Raw genomic sequence first — 12,344 nt, 5'->3', positions numbered from 1 at the left:
GAGCAAGTCCAAACCCAGTCAAATTCAAAAGACTTTCAAGTGGGCAAGACGTTGGAACAACCAAAGAGCTTTCAACGAGTTTAGGACTCTTCAAATAAGGATAATGATGGGGTTTGAGAGTAATTCGGATCAAAAGAAAAAGTCAGTCCAAAACTCGATAGAAGACACAGTCTGTACATACTTTAGTATTTTGATCATAACTTTTCATTCAAATATTGGATTGATGCAATTCTGGATGCGTTGGAAAGCTATCTTAAAGAGCTACAAAGTAATATCTAATAAGGATTTCCAAATTCGAAATTCTAAAACACGTACATGGCTGCCAAGTTAAGTCCTAAAATTTAGACGATTTTGTATGCAGGAATATCAAAGACATTAGGGTTTTTTTCCTACCCTATATAAGTATTTCATTAGCACGAAATTGGGGGGGATAGAGGCAAGACAACTCAGTTTGAAGAAGAAATATCTTAAATTAATTTTCATGGCCACCGTTTGCGTTATTTTGCCCTTGAGATTTTTGTTGTCCATTATATTTATGGGTAACTAAATTCTCAAGTAGGATTAGGGATGAACTTGCACAGTAGATGGTATTTTTAATTTATGTATTTGATTTTCAATTACTAAAACTCTTTTGTTTTATCATTCTCAATTCATTATCGATATTTTTTTCTCCGAATTATCATAGAATTTATTCTGTTTATGGATTCAGTCATACTTTTTCTATTTAATGGATTGGCTCTTTAATTATGTTTGGATCAATTATTTATCTATATTGATTTAATTCTTTTATACAATATCGCTTCTAGAGTATATTGTCGTCGTTGGATTTTCTCAATAGTGGTAATAATTTACGTATTTTAAAAGTGGTGATTGATTTTTCAAAGGGTTGCATTTGGTTTAATCCTGGTTTATAAATATATACATTCCAATTGGAAATTTTGGGAATTGAGTTCCCAATTGAGTTATTCAATGAATTAAGAATAATTAAAATACCAGATTTGTGCAAGGGATTCCCAACGGTTTACTATTCATAAAATTTGAGTACTTTTTCCATTAGTCACTTTGCTTCACTTTAATTTACATTTAAAATTAATATTTGTTCTCCATTAATCATTTAACATTTTTCTTTAGTTTTTTTGTTCATTTTACTATTTTTTTAATTTGTCTCTCTGTAGAATCGACACTCCAAAACTGTGCTACAACTACCGCATTATTCTTTGGGCGTAATCAAGTTTTAGCGCTATTGCCGGGGAGACGGTAGAAGAATTGCTAGATAGTTTTTCTTTCCAGTAGTTTGTAAAGGCAATAACTTCGTTCCCTCTTTTAACTTGCTGCATTTTTATTTTTTCTTTCTTTTCATAGTATTTTTATTTTTTTAGTATTTTGTTACCTTGCATGCACAGATATAGAGACAACTTAGGTAGATTTGCTTGTAGGCTTCTGGAAGAGTCATAATCAAGTTTTTTAAATCCTTTATTTGAAATCCATCTAGTCTCGAGGAAATTAGTGAACACGAAGATCAACCCATTAGAACTCTTCATGATTACCTCCACCCAACATGCATCATGTTTCCAACTAATATTCGCCAAATGGATTTTAAAACAGAGATTATACAGTTACTCCCTACTTTTCATGGCTTGGAAAATGAAAATCCAAATGTTCATATTAGGGTATTTGAGAAAGTAGTTGCGACTTTTCATAGTCAAAATGCAACTGATGACGTTGTGAGACTTAAGTTCTTTCCTTTCTCCTTGAAAGATAGAGCTAAGAGTTGACTATACTCACTGAGATCACGATCTATTGGGTCATGAAATGAGATGACTCAAGTCTTCTTTAATAAATATTTTCCTCAACGTAAGACCAACGCTTTAAAAAGGCAAATCTCCACATTTGCACAAAAGGACATTGAGACTTTGTATCACTTGGGAGAGATTTAAGGAGTTGTTGAGTATATGTCCTCACCATGGGTATGAGAATTGGCGCTTAGTGAGCTATTTTTATGAGGGACATACACTTACAGAGCACCAATTTGTGGAGATTATGTGTAATGGTTAGTTCTTACAGAAAGATCCTGATGGGGCCATAGAATACCTCAATGAGCTTGTTGAAAAAGCTCACACTTGGACTGGACCTAGTGCTACTGAGGGCACAAATAGGTCACGATCTATAGGAAACCCAAATTGTGGTGGAATTTACCATCTCAAGGAAGAGGATAGCCTAAAGGCTAAGGTTGAGAATCAGATGCTCACTAGGGAGCTAGATGTGTTAAAGACTAAGGGTTTAAAGCTAACACACGTGACTAATCATGCAAAGTCTTTTGGACCATTGTTTGTGTGTAGCGGGGTAGATCACCTCACCCAAGAGTGTCCCACATTTTCTGAGATAAGATGGATGTATGAGGAACAATGTAATGCCTTAGGTATGTACAATAAGCCTTTTACGCCTTACTCTGATACCAATAATCCGGGGTGGCGTAATCACCACAATTTTAGCTGGAAGTTTGAAAACCAGCAGCCTGCACAACCCCCTAGATCATATCCTGCATCATATCACGCACCTTCATTTTCTAGGAGTCATTTAGAAGACACTTTGCATGCTTTTATTGAGGCACAAAGTAAAACTAATCAAAAGTTTGAATCTTTGATTATGCAGGTTATTGAAGAAAATAAGGAGATAAAAAGCCATATATCCAAGTTGATGAGCTCTTTGAGTGTGAATGAGCGTGGCAAGTTCGCTTCTCAAACTCAATCCATACCCCAAGGTCAACATATGGCTTAAGGAAATTTTAAGGAGGTCAATGTCATTGTGACACGAAGTGGTAAGTCCTTACACATCTCAACAACTAATAAGCCAGCTGATGTTGAAGAGGAACAATGCAATGATAGTGCTGAGTTGCCCAAGGAAGCTGAGGTAATCAAGAGCCCAGTTAAGGTACCATTTGCTCAAGCTTTAAAATCTAGTATGCTTGGATTCTAGCAATTAAATTTTGGAGAACCTCAGGCAGGTAAAGATCAATTTTCCTCTTTTGCATGTTATTAAACAAGTCTTACTTATGCAAAAGTTCTCAAAGATTTGTGTACAGTTAAGAGGAAGCACCATATTAAGAAGACAGCATTCCTGACAGAACAAGTTAGTGCTCTAATTGAGTAGCGAATTCCTCCTAAGTACAAGGATCTTGGTTGTCCAACCATTGCATGTAATATTGGGAATCATGAGTTTGGGCATGCTAGATTTGGGAGCTAGTGTAAATTTGATGCCTTATTCCATTTATTTGCAGTTTGGTTTGGGTGAAATTAAGCTCACTTCTGTTGTACTTCAATTGACTGACCGTTCAGTTATGAAACCGAGAGGAATAGTTGAGGATGTTTTGATCCAATTTGACAAATTTTGCTACCTTGTTGATTTCTTAATCCTTAATACTAGTTCTGTTGTTGACTCTAATTCTAAAATCCCCTTAATTTTAGATAAACATTTCCTCGCTACTGCTAACACTCTTATTAATTGCATGAATGGTCTAATGAAACTCTCTTTTGAGAATATGACTCTTGAGGTGAATATTTTCCATATTGAAAACAGTCAATAGAGGATGGCGAGTGCCACCAAACGTACATGATTGACACACTTATAGATAAGGGAGTTCGTACAACTCATGATTCTGATTCCCTTGAATATTTTCTTGTCAATAATTCTGAGTTTGATACTATGAATGATTCATCTGATGTTGTTAATGTTTGTGCTATTTTTTATGAACCTCAGGATTATGACCCACATATTTGGCAACCGAAATTTGAGGAGCTGTCTAAGAAAAGTGAAAAGCAGAGTCCTTCAAGCATGGATATTCCCAAATTGGAGTTGAAGCCATTGCCCTCAGGTCTTAAGCATGCATTTCTCAGCCGAGGTGACACTTTTCCTGATAGTATTTCTTCGAAATTGAATGCTGATAAGCTTAGGAAATGTCAGTTGACCAAGTTGGAGGAATTGAGAAATGATACTTATGAGAACTCTAAAATCTATAAGGCTAAAATGAAAGTGTTTCATGAGAAAAATATTTTGAGAAAAATGTTTAAGCCTAATGATCGAGTGTTCTTATATTATTCTAGACTCCATAAGCACCTAGGAAAACTTCAAACTAGGTGGACCGACTGTTTTGTAGTGAAGAATATTTTTACAAATGGGACGGTAGAAATAGAGGATCCTAAGGATGGTCGGATCTTTAAAATAAATGGTCAACGCCTTAAAGTATTAATTGATAGGCAAGTTCCGGAAGTGGAAGACATTCCACCTGTGGATCCGGTCTATCAACCTTGAGCACACCATGCATGTATGTTTTTCTTTATTTGTTTTGTTTGTTTTGCTATATTTTTGTTTTTTCTTATCTTGTTTCTTTTATTTTTTGTTTGCTGTTGTTTTCTTTGTTTTTGTTTGTAGGTTAGTTTCATTTTGTCATTTCAGGATACCATCTTTGGTGCTTAGCGAGCTACCCACATCACTCATTAGGTGTATTCTACCATTTTTAATTACTCCCCATTTAAATTTGATTCTTAACCATTGAGGACAATGTTTCATTTTAGTTGGGGGGTGATCATGCAAATTCAATATTTAAAATGCTTGTTGGAATTCTGTGGCATATTTTCATGTGTCAAATTTTTTTAATTTTGCATCACACGTGAATCATTTTCACATATGTACTCATTCTCATTCATAGCCATCTTCGTGAATTCACCAAACCCACCAGAATCATTTTTTGTTGAAGCATTCACAGAACCCCTAATGCACTCATCCAAGTTTTGTGGTAAGATGGTGGTGTGACACATGTAGCTAGAGAACTCTTTTACTTAAGTATTCATGAGAGTTTTGTAAAGAATTGAGAGCCTACAAATGCAGTAAATTATGATAAGCATTCATTGATCTGTTTAATTGGACACTTCTTCTGACAATATCATTACATGGTTTGTGGTAAGATGGTGGATATACTTGGGATATGACGAAAGTCAACTTAGGATCAACGTTTGAGCCTTTCAAACTAACCCTTTCCCTCATAGACCCCTAGTAGCCAACTTGGAGCCAATAAACACATGTAACTTTTTCTTTTCATATGCCCACATTATCCATACATCTCCACATTGGAATATAACCTATACACTGATTTTTCTTACCTTTGTTACTTTCAAGTGTGTAGATGTGGAATTCTTCATTTTTTTGCACGGAATAAAAAAAGAAAAAAGAGAGAGAGAGAAAATTGAAGAACATGAGTTACAAGGTGTTCAAGTGAGTGAGCTTCAAAGGCAAAAATACCAAAGCTGGGTAGAAATAGCAAAATACCAGGGTGACATAATTGCTCAGCAAATTATTAAAACAAATGAAAAAAAGAAAAAGAAAAAGAAAAAGAGGCATTATTCGATGATTTGAAAGGTTGAAGAATGAGTACATCAAATGAGAAATGTGGTTTATTGCAAGGTTTAATAAGATTCCCTTTGTATGTACTTGGAAGTTTTTTAAACATTTTCATCCTTTCTTTTCATATAGCCCCGAACTTAAGCCACGTTACAACATTTTGTGTTGATCGTTCTGATCCTAAGTAAGATTTTGGAAAGAGTGGTGGAAGTCTCATTTGTTAGTATTCCTATTATAAGATCAATGCTTGCTTGTTACTGGTACATAATTGCCTAATTCCCCATGAGAGTGTGTGTACACCCATTGTCAATTCCATAGAGAGAATCCTCACACGAAACACTTTTATACTCGTGAGTTATGGAGTTGAACCTTTCGCTTGAGATGTTCTTGATGTTGCATATGTCAAGGCTTCTGGTTAGATGAATATAGTTTGGAACACACACACACTCAGTGGATTGCTATTGGTGGATTGCTTGTGATAGGGTTATTGAATTCCTAAGATTGTTTTGATATGTGAATCTAGAAAGTGTGACTTGGTGGCCTTTGTGTGTGATTTTCTTTGGTCTCTTTCGTTGTTTTGGCATGAAAATTGCTAGGGACTAGCAATGATTAAGTTGGAGGGTGTGATGAGTGTACGAAAGTACACTCTAAATATCCTATTATTGGACTAAAATGTTAAAATGTGAATAAAATTAATCGAAATTAATGTGTATTCTTGAATTGAGTTTCTGTTTACTTTGGAATACTCCTGAGCGGATTTTTATATTTAATTTCAAAGTCTATAAAAGAGCAAGTTCAAACCCATTTAAATTCAAAGGACTTTCAAGTGTGTAAGACGTTGGAACAACAAAAGAACATTCAACAAGTGTAGGACTCTTCAAATAAAGATAATGATGGGGTTTGAGAGTAATTCGGATCAAAAGAAAAAGTTAGTCCGAAATTCGCTAGAAGACACAACCTGTACATACTTTAGTATTTTGATCATAACTTTCCATTCAAATATTGGATTGATGCAATTATGGATGCGTTGGAAAGCTATCTTAAAGGGCTACAAATTTATTTCTAATAAGGATTTCCAAATTCGAAATCCTAAAGTGCGTACGTGGCTGCTAAGTTGAGTCCTAAAATTTAAACAATTTTGTATGCGGGAATATCAAAGACATTTGGGTTTCTTTCCTACCCTATATAAGTATTTCATTAGCACGAAATTGGGAGGGGGGGGGGGGATAGAGGAGAGATGGCTCAGTTTGAAGAAGAAAGATCTGAAAATAATTTCCATGATTGCCATTTGCTTTAGGATTAGGGATGAACTTGCACAGTAGATGGTATTTTTAATTTATGTATTTGATTTTCAATTACTAAAACTCTTTTGTTTTATCATTCTCAATTCATTATCGATATTTTTTTCTCCGAATTATCCTAGAATTTATTCTGTTTATGGATTCAGTCATACTTTTTCTATTGAATGGATTGGCTCTTTAATTATGTTTGGATCAATTATTTATCTATATTGATTTAATTCTTTTATACAATATCGCTTCTAGAGTATATTGTCGTCGTTGGATTTTCTCAATAGTGGTAATAATTTACGTATTTTAAAAGTGGTGACTGATTTTTCAAAGGGTTGCATTTGGTTTAATCCTGGTTTATAAATATATACATTCCAATTGGAAATTTTGGGAATTGAGTTCCCAATTAAGTTATTCAATGAATTAAGAATAATTAAAATACCAGATTTATGCATGGGATTCCCGACGCTTTACTATTCATCAAATTTGAGTACTTTTTTCATTAGTCACTTTGTTTCACTTTAATTTACATTTAAAATCAATCTTTGTTCTCCATTAATCATTTAACATTTTTCTTTAGCTTCTTTGTTCCTTCTATTATTCTTTTAATTTGTCTCTCTGTGGAATCAACACCCCAAAGCTATGCTACAACTACCGCATTATTCTTTGGGCGTAATCAGTCTTACTCATTAATGCTCCTCCTACGGCCGCATCAACCATAGATTGATTTGTGGGTCCCAAACTATTGTAAAATGTTTATACTTGAAGCCAGGCTAGGAGGTTGTGATGTGGACACTTGTGCCATAAGTCTCTATATCTCTCCCATGCCTCATATAATGATCCACCCACAAGTTGGGTGAAGGTAGTAATATCATTCATTAACTTCACTATCTTGGCCAGAGAGATATTTTGCTAAGAATTTTTGTGCCAACTCTTCCTAGATGGTGATGATGCCGGGCAACAAAGAGTTCAACCAAGTTTTTGCTTTTTCCCTAAGTGAGAAAGAAAAAAGTCTCAATCGAATCGCATCATCTGCTACTCCATTGTATTTAAAAGTACAACAAATTTCTAAGAAATTTACAATATGGACATTAGGATCCTCTTGTGACAGGCCCCCAAACTGGATGGTTTGTTGAATCATTTGAATGATGGCTAGCTTGATCTCTAAGTTATTGACTTGTATAGCTGGCTACCTTATACTAGATGTCACCCCATTGACAGAGGGCATGACATAGTCTCTCAAAGCTTTATTATATTGATCAGCCATGGTGAATGCAAACGCGGTAGCCTCTTGCTTCACCTTTTTATTGATTCTACATAAAGTTCTTTCAATCTCGGAATCGAAAAGTGTAGGCTCTAATGGTTTAGATCGGGACATACACTTCTAAATCCTGAAATAGAAATAGAAGAAAAGCAAAACCGAGGTCTATTTAAACAACTCTTAAAAATAAATAAAATAAAATCCAAATTAGAAACAATCTAGCTAGTAGCAATGCAAATAATTAAGCTCCGGCAACGGCACCAAAAACTTGTTATGCTGAAAATATTTGCAAGTGTACAAAATCATAACAAGTAGTAAAGTGTTTTAAAGAAAATGGATGTCGAACCCACATAGATTAATTTTGTTATTGAGTACTGAAACTTACTAAATTAATTATTATTTGGAAAACCGAAAAAATGAAAGATTCTACTATCTAAATTAAATTGAAATACTTAAAAAAAAAAATTCAGAATATAAGAGCATAAAAATCTAAGATTGTAAATATAATAAGAATATATCTAGAGCATTTGATTTCACCTAGTAAAATCCCAAACAATATATTCTTCCTTGTTATAGAATTCCAAATATCTCAAGTTAATGATAAAAATCCCTTAATTATTCAATATTGTAATACCCAAATCCTACTACGTAGGTCCTTACGTCATCTATTAATATTTTTAAGCAAAATATTTTGAGATCAAGATTTTTATTATTTTAAGATGGGTGTGCTTTTATTTTGAAGTGGGTCATCAAATAATTCAAATGTGTGATTTTTATGACCTTGCAATATTTCCTTTCAATTCCTTAAATTTTATTTACCCAAGAAATGATCCAAACTCTTTTAATCTCCATCGTCCATTCCTTAACTCATGGGGCAAGTGATTTGAATTTATTGACTTTTCCTCTCTCTAATCGAAGCTTCGTCAAGAAGCTAATTAAATCCCTTTTCTTTTCACCCATCGGCTTCTTCAACAAGTTATCTAGACTCTTCTTTCTTCTCCTACACGCTGGTTCTAAAGGACAAGAGAAACAAAATCCTCTCCTTTCTCCCTTACACCCATCGACAGCTTCCAAGGCAAGACAAGTAGACTCCTTCCTCATTCCTCTTCACCCATCGGTCCCAAGGCACACGAAGGAGAGAAAAAACTTCTCAAGTCTTCCATCGCACGGTTCTTCGGTTTCCCCAAAGCCGCGTGATCTTTCTTCTCCTCAAGCCGATTCTTCCATTTCCTAAACCTAAGATTTCCACCGAAAATCTCCAAGGAAAATCAACCTCGTAAGTGAATTCCTATGGTTTTAATTTCTGGTTTGGAATCTTGGATTATGGGTTTAACCTAGGGTTTCTTTCTTCGAAATTTTCTACTGTCTTCCAGCCCCAAATCTTTCATTTTTGCTCTTTCTCTTCTCGTTGCCATGTACTTCCGTGGCTTCTAAGGGGACCCAAACAGGTATTATACCTTCCTTGTGATTTCTTGTGATTTGGGGGTTTTTGATTTATTGTGTGAACCGATTGTTGTGTAGTAATTTCTAGGTTTAATTCTCATTTGTTTCCTCTATTGGCTGCCCTAGTGGGTGGTAACTGAAAGCCTTGTTTTCTAGGCAAACCAAGTGTCTTGAGGTGGTTTTGTCGTGTGTTTCCTATTATTGAAATGGTATATTTTCTTAGTTAACTTGGTTAGCCTCAAGTGTTGATTAATTGGTCTGTTGGTATATATATATGAAGGTGGACCAAGAAGCCGCCTGTGTTTGTTATGTTTTATGGTTCTAGTTGTGTGCGTGTGTCTTGTTTTGGTGTGTGTTCCAGCCGTGTGTTACCTTGAGTTAAGTCATGTTTTTAGTTATGCTTTTATTTGTTAAATTAATGGAGTTAAGGTTTATGATTTTTAAACATGCTTTCCTCAAGTTTATGGCCTAAGTAAGCCACGAAGAGTTTTAAACCTAAGCTAGTAAGCTTATTTAGAAATTTTAAGTTGCCAAGAGTTGTATCTTTCTATTTGTGCTATGTTTCAGAAAATATGAGGTTTTCTTAAGTTTCTACCACTCTTGTACTAGTTAATTGTATGATTGAGATTTGATCAAGTGAGGGATGTTTAAGACCATGAAAACATTGAGAATTTCTAGCTGTCCATGTATTATAGAAACTTGAAAATAGGTTCTGTTTTGGAAGCCTAAACCAGTCACTTTACCCTTGCTTAACTTCACCCTTTTGTTTAACCAAAGATCAACTTTAGTATGAAAAATCCTTGATGAGTAAGTGACAAAACCAACCCTCTTATGAGCATTACCTCTTGTTGGATTTATCTTTCACATGATGTTACAAAAACTGCCAAAATGGCTTTCTTTGATGAAAATTTCCAGATTATAGCACCTCTTTGTTCCCTACCCTTTTCTTTTATAAATCCCCACCATCCTATGCATTTTAACTTATGATTCCTATCTATTCCCAGTATAGAAAACAATAGCCTTCAAAAAGGGACAGCAAGCAAGCCTCATACTCTCATGGGTTCTTAAATATTGGAAGGAGGATACTAAGGGTTGACTTAGTGCCATGTACGTAGTTAAACGGGTAAGGAAGACGCCTTAATTCCATTTTGGAATTTAAGGGTGCGCGTATGAGTATTGGATAGTAAAGTCTTAAGTGAAATGAATTTTAATATGTTATTTCCTTTCATTGAATAGGAGTTTAATTTCAAGATTCAATGAATCTACACTTGTAAAGCCACGAGGTAAGTAGCTATGACCATGCTCCTTACACACAAAACTCTCTTATGAAAGAATCTCTCTCTCTTTATACATGTTCTCTTATAAAAGAATAAATGTATATATATTATGTACAAGCCTTTCTTGGTAGCTCCTGTTAAGCACCCGATTGATTATAATTGTGTGTATGTAAGGTAATGCAACATGAAATTTTTATGCATGCTCTCTCTTAAATAGCTATGCCTTATCTATATGTAACATGACATGAAACACTCTTTTTAAAGAAACGCATATGCATTTGGACTAAGGAAAGCTAGTGAAAATGTTTGACTGAAAAGAAGGCAAAGAAAAGAAGTGAAAGCATGAACGTACGTAATGGCCATATGAATGAAAGGGTACCAAAGAATGGGCAGATTGCAATGCCAGGTAAGTAGTACTGGTAGTGCACCCAGTGCTACCTCCCATGAAAGGGATTCCCAACATGTGGCCGCAGGCGGAATCCGGGTCAAAAAGACCGCTAACCCCAACACACGGGGCATAATAGTGTGTACTGGCCCAAGAAATTGAAACAATAAGTAAAGTTATTTCTTATGAATGTTTATGCATGAAAAGTACAATTATGCATGAAAGTATAGTTTTGCGTAAATTGTTACGCATGAAAGTATTGTCAAGAATTAGCAAATGTTTATGTATGCATGTTTTCATAACAAAAGATTATGTGATTAATAAGTTAACGGCATGGTGTACTGCTTACTGAGTATTAGACTCACTTTGTGTTTATGTTTTAAACGTCCAGGTATGAATGATGAGGCTGTGGAGCTGGGTACTGCTGAGGAGGGAAGGGTCGATGCTTAGAGTTCCCTGTCGGTTCAGTTTTGAGGATAATGGTTATATTTTTATGTTTTTATGATGGGTCCTATGATGCCCCCAAATTTCGCTTGGGATCGGATGGACATCCGAAGCATCGAGACATGCAACACAAGGTTACCTGCCCCCGTTCATGACATATAAGATGCAATGTTCCTAACATGCATCTAGCATTATGCAATATTCGCAGCGGATAATCTTTTTTTTGAACAATACTATGCACTAAACTTATAATATCCCAAATAGTTAAAACATAAACCATGCATACTTAAAACATCCATGATTACAGCACGAGTCTCAAAAGACTGTAATCACAAAACAACGAAGACCTGGCTCTATAATTACATTGCCAAAATATACTATTGGGCTAGTTCGTTGAGTAGCTCGCATAACTTGACTAACGATACCAGAATACTATCCAAAGACCTAACTATGGAGACTGCAAGCTCCGTGTTGCGTCTACGGCGTCTAGTTAACCTCCTACAGTCTACTAGTGTCTGTTCCCTGCTCTGATCCTGACACATCGCCTACCATTCGAGAGGAATGGTAGTTGGAAGTACCACAGTGAGATTTGATTACAAATCTCAGCAAGTTAACAGGAAACTTCCACACAGGTTAATAATGCATGCATGGCAGTAAAAGCATGAATGCATAATCAAAGTCATAAGTAAACATAGCATAACTTGACATATAGCATGGCATAAATGACATAATTTGAACTGAAACTGAAACTTAGCTTGACGTGACATGGCATGTACGTGAACTTAAAACATAACATGGACTAGCAACATAGCATGAACGTGAACTTGAAACATAGCATAAATGTGAACATA

The 12,344-nt window shown here is 35.2% G+C and overlaps 1 long non-coding RNA gene and 2 other non-coding genes across 3 annotated transcripts; 2 read left to right on the top strand and 1 right to left on the bottom strand.

Annotated features, from left to right (window-relative positions):
- Positions 1 to 1,864: 1,864 nt before the first annotated feature.
- Positions 1,865 to 1,970, bottom strand: LOC118349814. Its single transcript, XR_004802727.1, has one exon. It is a non-coding gene; the product is annotated as a small nucleolar RNA R71 (small nucleolar RNA).
- A 5,491-nt stretch (positions 1,971 to 7,461) lies between these two features.
- Positions 7,462 to 7,568, top strand: LOC118349802. Its single transcript, XR_004802716.1, has one exon. It is a non-coding gene; the product is annotated as a small nucleolar RNA R71 (small nucleolar RNA).
- A 1,410-nt stretch (positions 7,569 to 8,978) lies between these two features.
- LOC108985830 lies at positions 8,979 to 11,557 on the top strand. Its single transcript, XR_004802637.1, has 3 exons — positions 8,979 to 9,220; positions 9,318 to 9,392; positions 11,441 to 11,557. It is a non-coding gene; the product is annotated as an uncharacterized LOC108985830 (long non-coding RNA).
- The last annotated feature ends 787 nt before the right edge of the window (positions 11,558 to 12,344 follow it).

Source organism: Juglans regia, chromosome 10 (assembly GCF_001411555.2).
Source record: "Juglans regia cultivar Chandler chromosome 10, Walnut 2.0, whole genome shotgun sequence".
NCBI classification, from domain to species: domain Eukaryota; kingdom Viridiplantae; phylum Streptophyta; class Magnoliopsida; order Fagales; family Juglandaceae; genus Juglans; species Juglans regia.
The sequence above is the reverse complement of the archived record's forward strand: the minus strand, read 5'-3'. Positions and strand labels throughout refer to the sequence as shown.